Genomic DNA, 13,769 nt, shown 5'->3' on the forward strand with positions numbered 1-13,769 from the left:
CAGTTGCATCTACACTGCAGAACTGACCCCATTTCAACTGCCAAGGCTCTGTGCTAGGGAATCCTTGGTGAAGCACCAGTCCTCGTGCGCAGAGAAGGATACCAACTTTGTAAAACTACAAACCACAGGGTTCCACTGCATTGAGCCATGGCAGTTGAAGCAGAATCAAATTGCATTAATTCTGCACTGTAGATGCACCCCAGGTTTTGAATTCCTTCTAGAACATGAAAACCCACGGGAAGAATTTGGGCAAAGTCACACACTCTCAGCCTCAGAGGAAGGAGCCCTTGGTGGTGCAGTGGGTTCGACTGGTTGACCAACAGGTTGGCAGTTCAAATCCAGGGAATGGGGTAAGCTCCTGTCTATTAAGCTCTAGCTTCTCATGCAAGGACTTGAGAGAAGTCTCCTACAGGATGGAAACGCATCAATTATCCGGGTGTCCCCTGGGCAACTTCCTTGCAGATGTCCAATTCTCTCACACTAGAAGCAACTTGCAGTTTCTCAAGTAGCTCCTGACACGAAAAAGAAAGAGGAAGGCAATGGCGAACCCCCTCTGAACCATCACTTCCAAGAAGACTCTATGATAGTGTTACCATAATTTGGAAGACCTCAATAGCAGATGACTCCAGCAAACAGGTAACTCTATGCCCTGTTCAGTCTTGCAACTGACCCGGAGGTCCTCTGTCTTGTCTGGATTCAAGTTCAATGTGCTTGCCCTCATCCAGACGGTCACAGCGGCCAGGCACCGGTTCAGGACTTGGACAGCCTCCTTAGCATCTGGTGGAAAGGAGTGATAGAGTTGGACATCATTGGCATACAGATGGCATACAGACAGCTTGGGTGTGATCCTGGATTCATTGCTGAGCCTGGAACCTCAGGTCTTGGTGGTGACCAGGGGAGCATTTGCACAGTTAAAACTTGTGCGCCAGCTGTGCCCGTACCTTGGGAAGTCTGACTTGGCCACAGTAGTTACATCCCGTATAGACTACTGCAACACTCTCTACGTGGGGTTGCCTTTGAAGACTTTCCGGAAGCTTCAACTAGTCCAACGAACGGCAGCCAGGTTGTTAACAAGAGCGGCGCTCAGGGCGCATACAGCCCCCTTGTTGCGCCAGCTCCACTGGCTGTCGGTTTGCTACCGGGCCCAATTCAAAGTGCTGGCTTTGGCCTATAAAGCCCTAAACGGTTCTGGCCCAACTTACCTGTCTGAACGTATCTCCCCTTACGAACCACTGAGGACTTTAAGATCATCTGGGGAGGCCCTGCTCTCGGTCCCGCCTTCGTCACATGCACATTTGGCGGGGACGAGAGACAGGGCCTTCTCAGTGGTGGCCCCTCTGCTATGGAATGCCCTCCCTAGGGAGACAGATCTGCTCCCTACCTCTTGATGTTTCGGAGGCAAGTTAAAACATGGCTATTCAAGCAAACATTTACAAATGCAGAGTAGCTAATATTGGAAATCAAACTATTTGACAATGGAACTGGACAACGCTTGAGAATAATGAGACGCTGATGATGTTGCTTTTATTGCTTTTTTTAATGAAGTCTTATACTGTTTAATGTTTTTACCTATACTATGTTTTATGTATATTGATTTGTTGGAAACCGCCTTGAGTCGCCGATTGGCTGAGAAAAGCGGTATACAAATACAGTAAATAAATAAATAAATGGCACTGAACTACAAAACTCTGGATAATGTTACTCAACGGCTTCATGACGATGTTAAACAACATAGAATCATAGAATCCTAGAGTTGGAAGAGACCTCCTGGGCCATCCAGTCCAACCCCATTCTGCCAAGAAGCAGGAATATTGCATTCAAATCACCCTTGACAGATGGCCATCCAGCCTCTGTTTCAAAGCTTCCAAAGAAGGAGCCTCCACCACACTCCCTCTGGGGCAGAGAGTTCCACTGCTGAACGGCTCTCACAGTCAGGAAGTTCTTCCTCATGTTCAGATGGAATCTCCTCTCTTGTCGTTTGAAGCCATTGCTCCATTGCGTCCTAGTCTCCAAGGAAGCAGAAAGGAAGCTTGCTCCCTCCTCCTCCCTGTGACTTCCTCTCACATATTTATACATGGCTATCATATCTCCTTCTCATCCTTCTCTTCTTCAGGCTAAACATGCCCAGCTCCTTAAGCTGCTCCTCATAGGGCTTGTTCTCCAGACCCTTGATCATTTTAGTCGCCCTCCTCTGGACACATTCCAGCTTGTCAATATCTCTCTTGAATTGTGGTGCCCAGAATTGGACACAATATTCCAGATGTGGTCTAACCAAAGCAGAATAGAGCATGGGGAGCATGACTTCCTTAGATCTAGACACTAGGCTCCTATTCATGCAGGCCAAAATCCCATTGGCTTTTTTTGCCGCCACATCACATTCCTGGCTCCACGAGGACTCCAAGATCTTTTTCACACGTACTGCTCTCAAGCCAGGCATTCCCCATTCTGTATCTTTGCATTTCATTTTTCCTGCCAAAGTGGAGTATCTTGCATTTGTCCCTGTTGAACACGTACTACTCTCGAGCCAGGCCTCATTGTCCCCCATTCTGTATCTTTGCATTTCGTTTTTCCTGCCAAAGTGGAGTATCTTGCATTATTCCGTATGCCCAAATATAAACCTTGACATTTGGGAGTTGTAGTTACTGGGATTTATAGTTCACCTACAATCAAACAGAATTCTGAACCACACCAGTGACAGAATTGGGCAAACTTCCCACACAGAAACTCCATGACCAAGAGAAAATACTCAAGGCCATCCAGTCTAACTCCCTTCACCAGGGCAAGAAAACAATCAAAGCCCTCCTGACAAAGAGCCATAGATATAGATAGATAAATATTTTGAGAGTGAAAATAAAATGTCATTTGGGGGCAGAATTATTGTTTGACACCCTCTATTTTAGCTGTTTGGGGAGCTTCTCGGCCTTTTCGCTAGGATCCAAGTGTAGTATCTGGGGCTCTGAGTCGAAATATGGGGAGAAGGAAAGAACTCTTCTTCTGGTTGTTATTCTTGCCTTGGTTGGAGGCAGGAATGTTGACCGAGTCAATGTTTAATGTCTGGGGAGATGGACCTTGCTCTGCTGATTCATGCAAAGAGAAAAATCCAGAGTAAAGACTCCAACATATTTGAGTTGCCCGGCCGGCGGCACTGACCCCAGGCCAAAGTCCAGTTCAGTCCTGGCCGGTCTTTCCTGGGTGGATTTGGGGCCCGTGTTGCAGGACAGACAAGATCCTATGCTGTGTAATGTAACTCTGGAATCATAGAATCATAGAATCAAAGAGTTGGAAGAGACCTCCTGGGCCATCCAGTCCAACCCCATTCTGCCAAGAAGCAGGAATATTGCATTCAAATCACCCCTGACAGATGGCCATCCAGCCTCTGCTTAAAAGCCTCCAAAGAAGGAGCCTCCACCACACTCCGGGGCAGAGAGTTCCACTGCTGAACGGCTCTCACAGTCCGGAAGTTCTTCCTCATGTTCAGTTCTTCCTAATGTTCAGATGGAATCTCCTCTCTTGTAGTTTGGGGACTGCTCTCAGTCCCCCCACCATTGCAAACACGTTTGGTAGGGACGAGAGACAGGGCCTTCTCTGTGGTGGTCCCACGGCTATGGAATTCCCTCCCAAACGATATCAGATCTATTGTCGAAGGATTTCATGGTTGTTGTAGGTTTTTTTGGGCTATATGGCCATGGTCTAGAGCAGGCATGGGGAACCTTCGGCCCTCCAGGTGTGGTGGACTTCAACTCCCACAATTCCTTGAGGCTCGGCATTTGCCCCAAAGGCTTACCTTGGCCCAAGGAATTGTGGGAGTTGAAGTCCACCACACCTGGAGGGCCGAAGGTTCCTGACCCCTGGTCTAGAGGCATTCTCTCCTGACGTTTCACCTGCATCTATGGCAAGTATCCTCTGAGGTTTTGAGGTCTCTTGGAACTAGGAAAATTGGGTTTATATATATGTGGAATGACCAGGGTGGGACAAAACAACAGAGAGGAAACAATCAGGGACAGCTAATCACCTCTCAACAAAAGTTTGCTCCAGGCACTTCCAGGCCATCAAATGCTAATCAAGGTGGTCAGTTGAAACATTCACCCCTAGCTCCAGCAGACAAGAGTCCTTTGTCCCACCCTGGTCATTCCACAGATATATAAACCCCTTTTTTCCACTGAGATGTCCAAGAGAACCAGCAGGGTCACACTCCCCCTGTCCAGCTCCTTGCGGAGGTCATCCACCAAGGCGACCAAAACCGTTTGGGTTCTGTGCAAGGCAGAAACAAGGGGGTGGGTGGGCTGGATGACCTCTGGGGACCCCTTCCAAAGTTGTGTTTCTTGGGTCCAGTCAAGGGATTCCCTTCAAGCAGAGGGATCCAGACAAGATTCCACATTTGCAAGGAAACTGCATTTTTAGGGATGGAATTGGCTCTGCCAAGGGGGTGGGCGGGCTGGATGACCTCTGGGGACCTCTTCCAAAGTTGTGTTTCTTGGGTTGAGTCAAGGGATGCCCTTCAAGCAGAGGGATCCAGACAAGATTCCACATTTGCAAGGAAACTGCATTTTGAGGGATGGAATGGGCTCTGCTTTCCTTCCTCGGATCCACCACTGGAGGGAGAAGGAAGGGAAGGAGGAAGCCAGGAAGGCAGGAGGAGGAGGAGGAGATCCAAAGGGTTGGGATCCCTCCCCCTGGGCGAACTACAATTCCCAGAGTCCTCCTCTCGGCTCTTGGCAAACCTCTTCCCCTCCCCTTCACACCTGAAGAGCAACACAAGCAGAAGCAGAAGCAGAAGCAAGAGGAGGAGGAGGTGGCAAGGCTTTGGGCAGCAGGCGCCTCGGGACGGAGGCTCTTCTTCCTCCTCTTCTTCTTCCTCTCCTCGGGTGACCTTTACAGGAGAAGGCGGTGAGCTTCGTGCCTCTGGGAAGGGGAAGGGGAGGGCATGGGGTGGGGACCCCCCCCCTCACCCCCCGGCTTGGCCCCTCTCTGCACATTGCAGGACTCCCTTTGCATTCCCCTTTGCATTGGCCATGAGTCTCCCCATGCCTTGGAGTGGTGGAAGGGACACACCACTGGCTTGCAGGACTTTGGAAGACTTTGACATTATTGTTGCATGACTTGGCTTCTTGGGAATGACACTTGCTTAACTTGCTTGACCCTTCTTTGAATTTACTCTTGGATTGTGAATACTCCTAATGTTCCAGCAGAGGCTGGGTGGCCATCTGTCGGGGGTGCTTTCATAGAATCATAGAATCAAAGAGTTGGAAGAGACCTCCTGGGCCATCCAGTCCAACCCCATTCTGCCAAGAAGCAGGAATGTTGCATTCAAATCACCCCTGACAGATGGCCATCCAGCCTCTCTTTAAAAGCCTCCAAAGAAGGAGCCTCCACCACACTCCGGGGCAGAGAGTTCCACTGCTGAATGGCTCTCACAGTCAGGAAGTTCTTCCTCATGTTTGTGTTTTTTTCCTTCATGGAAGGAGTTAAACTAGATAGCCTATGTGATACTTTCCAACTTTTATTATTCGTGTGGCCGTCCCCTGCCACGCGTTGCTGTGGCCCACATGGGGGTTCTGAGTAGAAGGTTTGGCCCAATTCTGTCATGGGTGGGGTTCAGAATGCTCTGATTGTAGGTGAACTATAAATCCCAGCAACTACAACTCCCAAATGTCAGGATTCTATTTTCCCCAAACTCCGCCAGTGTTCACATTTGGGCATACTGAGTATTCATGTAGAGTTTGGTCCAGATCCATCATTGTTTGAGTCCACAGTGACCTCTGGATGGAGGTGAACTACAACTCCAAAACCACAGGACACCCTTCCAGTATTTTCTGTTGGTCATTGGAGTTCTGTGTGTCAAGTTTGGTTCAATTCCATCCTTGGTGGGGTTCAGAATGCTCTTTGATTGTAGGTGAACTATAAATCCCAGCAACTACAACTCCCAAATGTCAGGATTCTATTTTCCCCAAACTCCACCAGTGTTCACATTTGGGCATATGGAGTATTCGTGTAGAGTTTGGTCCAGATCCATCATTGTTTGAGTCCACAGTGACCTCTGGATGGAGGTGAACTACAATTCCAAAACCAAAGGACACCCTTCCAGTATTTTCTGTTGGTCATGGGAGTTCTGTGTGTCAAGTTTGGTTCAATTCCATCCTTGGTGGGGTTCAGAATGCTCTTTGATTGTAGGTGAACTATAAATCCCAGCAACTACAACTCCCAAATGACAAAATCAATTTTTTGAGTGAAGGACATATATTGGTTGTTTGATGTCTTGTGTCCAAATTTGGGGTCAGTTCATCCAGTGGTTTTTGAGTTCTGTTAATCCCACAAACGAACATAACATTTTTATTTATATAGATTGTTCCCATGCCTTGGAGTGCTGGAAAGGGGCACACAGCTGACTTACATGACTTTTGAGGACGTTGTTGTTGTTGTTGTTGTTGTTGTTGTTGTTGTTGCTGCTGCTGCTGCTGCTGCTGCTGCTGCTGCTGCTGCATGACTTGGTTTGTTGGGAGGGCCAGACAATTGACTTGCTTGACACTTCTTTAAATTTATTATTGGATTGTGAGTATTCCTAATGTTCCAACAGAGGCTGGGTGGCCATCTGTCAGGGGGGCTTTGGTTGTGATTTTTTCCTGCATGGCAGGGAGTTAGACTAGATAGCCTATGTGATCTCTTCCAGCTCTTATTATTCTATTGTTCCCATGCCTTGGAGTGCTGGAAGGGGCACACAGCTGACCTGGATGATTTTTGAAAACTTTCATATAATAATAATAATAATAATAATAATAATAATAACAATTGTTGTTGTTGCATGACTTGGGTTGTTGGGAGGGGCACTCGGTTAACTTGCTTGACCCTTCTTTTAATTTACTCATGGATTGTGAAAATTCCTAATGTTCCAGCAGGGGCTGGATGGCCATCTGTCAGGGGTGCTTTGATTGTGTTTTTCCTGCATGGGAGAAGGGGGTTGGACTAGATAGCCTATGCGGTCTCTCCCAACTCTTATTATTCTGTTGTTCCCATGCCTTGCATTGCTGGAATGGGTACAGACCTGACCTGGATGATTTTTTAAGACTTTCTAGTAGTAATAATAATAATAATAATAATAATAATTGTTGTTGTTGTTGTTGTTGTTGTTGTTGTTGTTGCATGACTTGGGTTGTTGGAAAGGGCACTCAGTTAACTTGCTTGACCCTTCTTTGAATTTATTCTTGGATTGTGAATACTCCTAATGTTCCAGCAGAGGCTGGGTGGCCATCTGTCAGGGGTGCTTTGATTATGTTTTTCCAATAATAATAATAATAATAATTGTTGAAGTAGTAGTAGTAGTAGTAGTAGTTGCATTACTTGGCTTGTTGAGAGGGGCACACAGTTGCCTTGCTTGACTCTTACTTAAATTTACTCTTGGATTGTGAGTATTCCTAATGTTCCAGCAGAGGCTAGATGGCCATCTGTCAGGGGTGCTTTGATTGTGTTTTTTTCCTGCATGGCAGGGAGTTAAACTAGATAGTCTTTGTGATCTTTTCCAACACTTATTATTCTATTGTTCCCATGCCTTGGAGTGCTGGAAGGGGGCACACAGCTGACCTGGATGATTTTTGAAGACTTTCATGTAGTAGTAATAATAATAATTGTTGTTGTTGTTGTTGCATGACTAGCCTATGTGATCTCTTCCAACTCTTATTATTCTATTGTTCCATGCCTTGGAGTGCTGGAAGGGGCACAGAGCTGACTTGGATGATTTTTAAGACTTTCATATAATAATAATAATAATAATAATAATAATAATAATAATAATAATAATTGTTGTTGTTGTTGTTGTTGTTGTTGTTGTTGCATGACTTGAGTTGTTGGAAGGGCCACTCAGTTACCTTGCTTGACTCTTACTTAAATTTACTCTTGGATTGTGAATATTCCTAATATTCCAGCAGAGGCTGGATGGCCATCTGTCGGGAGTGCTTTGATTGTGTTTTTCCTGCACGGCAGGGAGTTAGACAAGATAGTCTATGTGATCCTATTGGATTGTGAATGATCCTAATGTTCCAACAGAGGCTGGATGGCCATCTGTCGGGAGTGCTTTGATTGTGTTTTTCCTGCACGGCAGGGAGTTAGACAAGATAGTCTATGTGATCCTATTGGATTGTGAATATTCCTAATGTTCCAGCAGAGGCTGGGTGGCCATCTGTCGGGAGTGCTTTGATTGTGTTTTTCCAGCACGGCAGGGAGTTAGACAAGATAGTCTATGTGATCCTATTGGATTGTGAATATTCCTAATGTTCCAGCAGAGGCTGGGTGGCCATCTGTCAGGAGTGCTTTGATTGTGTTTTTCCTGCATGGCAGGGAGTTAGACAAGATAGTCTATGTGATCCTATTGGATTGTGAATATTCCTAATGTTCCAGCAGAGGCTGGGTGGCCATCTGTCGGGAGTGCTTTGATTGTGTTTTTCCAGCACGGCAGGGAGTTAGACAAGACAGTCTATGTGATCCTATTGGATTGTGAATATTCCTAATGTTCCAGCAGAGGCTGGGTGGCCATCTGTCGGGAGTGCTTTGATTGTGTTTTTCCTGCACGGCAGGGAGTTAGACTAGATAGCTTATGTGGTCTCTTCCAACTCTATTATTAGTTACTACTTCATCACACTAGAGATTGAATCCACTTTAAATCTGGTTTCTGCCCTCTGCAGAATTCTGGGGTTTGTAGTTCAGGAATGGGCCTTTAACATCCCCACTAAACTACAAACTCCAGAATTCTGCAGGAGGCAGAAACTGGGATTAGAGTGGATTCATTCTCTAGTGTGATGAGGCTATTGTTTATTATTGTATGATTCCATTGTTCCCATGCCTTGGATTGCTGGAAGTGGCACACAGCTGTCTTGCTTGACTTTTATATGGATTTGTTACTACTACTACTACTACTACTACTAGTATTAGTGATGATGATTAGCCTGCCTGGGCTCTCTGCAAGGCAACTTTGATCCGAACCTTGCTATATTGTTTCTGTTCTGACTTCCACGTTCAGGGTTTGCCTGGAAACTTGCACTTCCTGTTTATGAGTTTATTTGGAAAGGCGGTGCGCTTGGGGCGTTGCGCCCTGGGAACCCACGCCTGAAGTGGATCGTCCGCACGGGAGGCCAAGGAGGGGATCTAATGTGTGACAGCTCCTGTCTGGACCCCCCCCCCCCTTCCCTCCTTCCTTGCTTTGGGGGAGCTTTGCAAATCTTGGCAAGAGCTCTGCCTGCTTGTGTGGCAGCTGCCGACTCTCTCTCACTGTGGTTCTGCCTTTGCTCTGGATTCCTCCCCCAGAAAGGGATCTGGAGCCTGTTCTTGCAAACTCTTTGGCTCTGGATTAGAATCCACTCCCTCAGACCCAAGAATCATAGAATCAAAGAGTTGGAAGAGACCTCCTGGGCCATCCAGTCCAACCCCATTCTGCCAGGAAGCAGGAAAATTGCCTTCAAAGCACCCCTGACAGATGGCCCATCCAGCCTCTATTTAAATCATAGAATCATAGAATCAAAGAGTTGGAAGAGACCTCTTGGGCCATCCAGTCCAACCCCATTCCACCAAGAAGCAGGAAAATTGTCTTAGAATAATAGAATCATAGAATCATAGAATCAAAGAGTTGGAAGAGACCTCATGGGCCATCCAGTCCAACCCCCTGCCAAGAAGCAGGAATATTGCTTTCAAATCACCCCTGACAGATGGCCATCCAGCCTCTGCTTAAAAGCTTCCAAAGAAGGAGCCTCCACCACACTCCGGGGCAGAGAGTTCCACTGCTGAACGGCTCTCACAGTCAGGAAGTTCTTCCTAACGTTCAGATGGAATCTCCTTCCTTATAGTTTGAAGCCATTGCTCCATTGCGTCCTAGTCTCCAGGGAAGCAGGAAGGAAGCTTGCTCCCTCCTCCCTATGACTTCTTCTCACGTATTGATCCATGGTCCTCATCATGTCTCCTCTCAGCCTTCTCTTCTTCAGGCTAAACATGCCCAGCTCTTTAAGCCGCTCCTCATAGGGCTTGTTCTCCAGACCCTTGATCTGCTCCCTCCTCCCTGTGGCTTCCTCTCACATATTTATACATGGCTATCATATCTCCTCTCAGCCTTCTCTTCTTCAGGCTAAACGTGCCCAGCTCCTTAAGCCGCTCCTCATAGGGCTTGTTCTCCTGGTCCTTGATCATTTGAGTCGCCCTCCTCTGGACACATTCCAGCTTGTCAATATCTCTCTTGAATTGTGGTGCCCAAAATTGGACACAATATTCCAGGTGTGGTCTAACCAAGGCAGAATAGAGCATGGGGAGCATGACGTCCTTGGATCTAGGCACTAGGCTCCTATTGATTCAGGTCAAAATAGTTTGTAGGTTGTGTTTCCTCATCAGCTTCCCTCTGTGGTCAGTGGTTCCCTTGGTGTATGTCAAGAACACTTTTCCTCTGGGTGGATCCTTGCCCTTACTCTCATGGCATTACTGTTTTCTAACTTCTAACTCTGACGTCTGTACTCAAGCTGACTCAAGGCTCAACCGTCATCATATTTACAATGATCTGCAGCCCCTCCCACTGCCTCAAATATATAGAGCTAACAAAACTCCAAATCAGAAAAGACATACACTTCAGGAAACGACACATTATAAATAGACGTAACATTAAATAGAGGAGGCTTGAGAAGATCGTTGTCTCCAACATACATTCACTTGAAACATTAAAAATACTATACAACTATTTAAACAATCCAATGTGCCCTCTGGCATGCTTTGCCCACCTTGCCATAGATCAGTGGTCCTCCACCTTCTTAATGTCACGACCCCTTAATGCCGTTCCTCATGTTGTGTTGACCCTCAACCATAACATTATTTTCGTTGATACTTCACAACTGTCCTTTTTCTATTGTTATGAATCGTAATGTAAATATCTGATATGCAGGATGTATTTTCATTCACTGGAACACCTGATACACCCAAATTTCAATACTGGTGGAGTTGGGATTAATTTTGTCACCTGGGAGTTGTAGTTGCTGAGATTTATAGTTCACCTACAAGCAAAGAGCATTCTGAACTCCACCAACAATGGAATTGAACCAAACTTGGTACACAGAACTCCCATGACCAACAGAAAATACCAGAAGGGTTTGGTGGGCATTGACCTTAGTTTTGGAGTTGTAGTTCACCTACATCCAGAGAGCACTATGGACTCAAAATGATGATGGATCTGGACCAAACTTGGTACAGATACTCAATATGCCCAAATGTGAACACTGGTGGAGTTTGGGGAAAATAGACTTGACATTTGGGAGTTGTAGTTGCTGGGATTTATAGTTCGCCTACAGTTTAAAGAGCATTCTGAACTCCACCAACAATGGAATTGAACCAAACTTGGTACACAGAACTCCCATCACCAACAGAAAATACTGGAAGGGTTTGGTGTGCATTGACCTTGAGTTAGGGAGTTGTAGTTCACCGACATCCAGAGAGCATTGTGGACTCAAACAATGATGGATCTGGACTAAACTTGACATGAATACTCAATATTCCCAAATGTGGACATGGGTGGAGTTTGGGGGAAAATAGACTTTGACGTTCGGGAGTTGTAGTTGCTGGGATTTATAGTCCAGCTGCAGTCAAAGAGCATTCCGAACTCCACCAATGATGGCATTGAACCAAACTTGGCGCACAGAACTCCCATGACCAACAGAAAATACCAGAAGGGTTTGGTGGGCATTGACCTTAGTTTTGGAGTTGTAGTTCACCTACATCCAGAGAGCACTATGGACTCAAAATGATGATGGATCTGGACCAAACTTGGTACAGATACTCAATATGCCCAAATGTGAACACTGGTGGAGTTTGGGGAAAATAGACTTGACATTTGGGAGTTGTAGTTGCTGGGATTTATAGTTCGCCTACAGTTTAAAGAGCATTCTGAACTCCACCAACAATGGAATTGAACCAAACTTGGTACACAGAACTCCCATCACCAACAGAAAATACTGGAAGGGTTTGGTGTGCATTGACCTTGAGTTAGGGAGTTGTAGTTCACCGACATCCAGAGAGCATTTTGGACTCAAACAATGATGGATCTGGACTAAACTGGACATGAATACTCAATATGCCCAAATGTGGACATGGGTGGAGTTTGGGGGAAAATAGAATCTTGACATTTGGGAGTTGTAGTTGCTGGGATTTATAGTTCACCTACAGTCAAAGAGCATTCTGAACTCCACCAATGATGGAATTGAACCAAACTTGGCACACAGAACTCCCACGACCAACAGAAAATACTGGAAGGGTTTGGTGTGCATTGACCTTGAGTTAGGGAGTTGTAGTTCACCGACATCCAGAGAGCATTTTGGACTCAAACAATGATGGATCTGGACTAAACTGGACATGAATACTCAATATACCCAAATGTGGACATGGGTGGAGTTTGGGGAAAATAGACTTTGACGTTCTGGAGTTGTAGTTGCTGGGATTTATAGTCCAGCTGCAGTCAAAGAGCATTCTGAACCCCATCAACGATAGAATTGGGTCATGATTCAAGAGAGACGTTGACAAGCTGGAATGTGTCCAGAGGAGGGAGACTAAAATGATCAAGGGTCTGGAGAACAAGCCCTATGAGGAGCGACTTAAGGAGCTGGGCATGTTTAGCCTGAAGAAGAGAAGGCTGAGAGGGGATATGATAGCCATGTATAAATATGTGAGAGGAAGCCACAGGGAGGAGGAGGGAGCAAGCTTCCTTTCTGCTTCCCTGGAGACTGGGACGCAATGGAACAATGGCTTCAAACTACAAGAGAGGAGATTCCATCTGAACATGAGGAAGAACTTCCTGACTGTGAGAGCCGTTCAGCAGTGGAACTCTCTGCCCCGGAGTGTGGTGGAGGCTCCTTCTTTGGCAGCTTTTAAACAGGGGCTGGATGGCCATCTCTCAGGGGTGATTTGAATGCAACATTCCTGCTTATTGGCAGAATGGGGTTGGACTGGATGGCCCAGGAGGTCTCTTCCAACTCTTTGATTCTATGATTCTATGATGGAACTGATGAGGAAATGACATCTATAACCCAAGAACAAAAATCATCATGTTATATAGTGTTGGTTTTAGGAGTCATCGGCCACTTATATTATATTTTTCAGCCTGACCTACCTTTCAAGGTTGTGTGTCTTGCAGGGAAGAGAAGCAGAAGTACATATCAAACCACCTTGAGCTCAGTGCAAGAAAGGAAGGATAAATAAGTAACCGATCAATGAATCGGATGGCGTATCACATTGACAGATGACACCGAATCAGGGAGGATAGTAGATAACCCAGAGGACAGGCTCAAGGTTCAAAAGGATCCTGGTTGCATCTGCATTGGAGAATTAATGCAGTTTGATACCACTTGGGTTGCTGTGGAATCTTGTGAATCATACATCGTTTGCAGAGGCACCATCACTCTTTGGCTAACTATACATAGTTTGCAGAGGCACCATCATAGAAGGCTAAAGGCCTTGCAAAACTACAGTTCCATAATTCCATAGCATTTAAGTACAGCCATTAAAGTGGTCTCAAATTGCATTAATAATTCAACAATACAGCGCCACCCATTTAGCACAAATACCTGGGAGTCACCCTGGACCGTGCTCTTACCTACAAGAAGCACTGCCTGAACATCAAGCAAAAAGTGGGGGCTAGAAACAATGTCATAAGAAAGCTGACTGGCACAACCTGGGGATCACAACCAGACACAGTGAAGACATCTGCCTTTGCGCTGTGCTACTCTGCTGCTGAGTATGCATGCCCAGTGTGGATCACATCT

At 46.1% G+C, this 13,769-nt stretch overlaps 1 protein-coding gene across 1 annotated transcript in view; it reads left to right on the forward strand.

Moving 5' to 3' along the window:
- Positions 1 to 4,672: 4,672 nt before the first annotated feature.
- The window catches only part of MYORG (myogenesis regulating glycosidase), a 43,926-nt gene continuing 34,829 nt past the window's right edge, over positions 4,673 to 13,769 (forward strand). The window contains exon 1 of the mRNA XM_060761130.2: positions 4,673 to 4,887. The gene's annotated coding sequence lies outside the window, so the exon portion shown is untranslated. The remainder of the gene's footprint in view (positions 4,888 to 13,769) is intronic.

The sequence above is a fragment of the Anolis sagrei genome, chromosome 2 (assembly GCF_037176765.1).
Source record: "Anolis sagrei isolate rAnoSag1 chromosome 2, rAnoSag1.mat, whole genome shotgun sequence".
Taxonomy (NCBI): Eukaryota; Metazoa; Chordata; class Lepidosauria; order Squamata; family Dactyloidae; genus Anolis; species Anolis sagrei.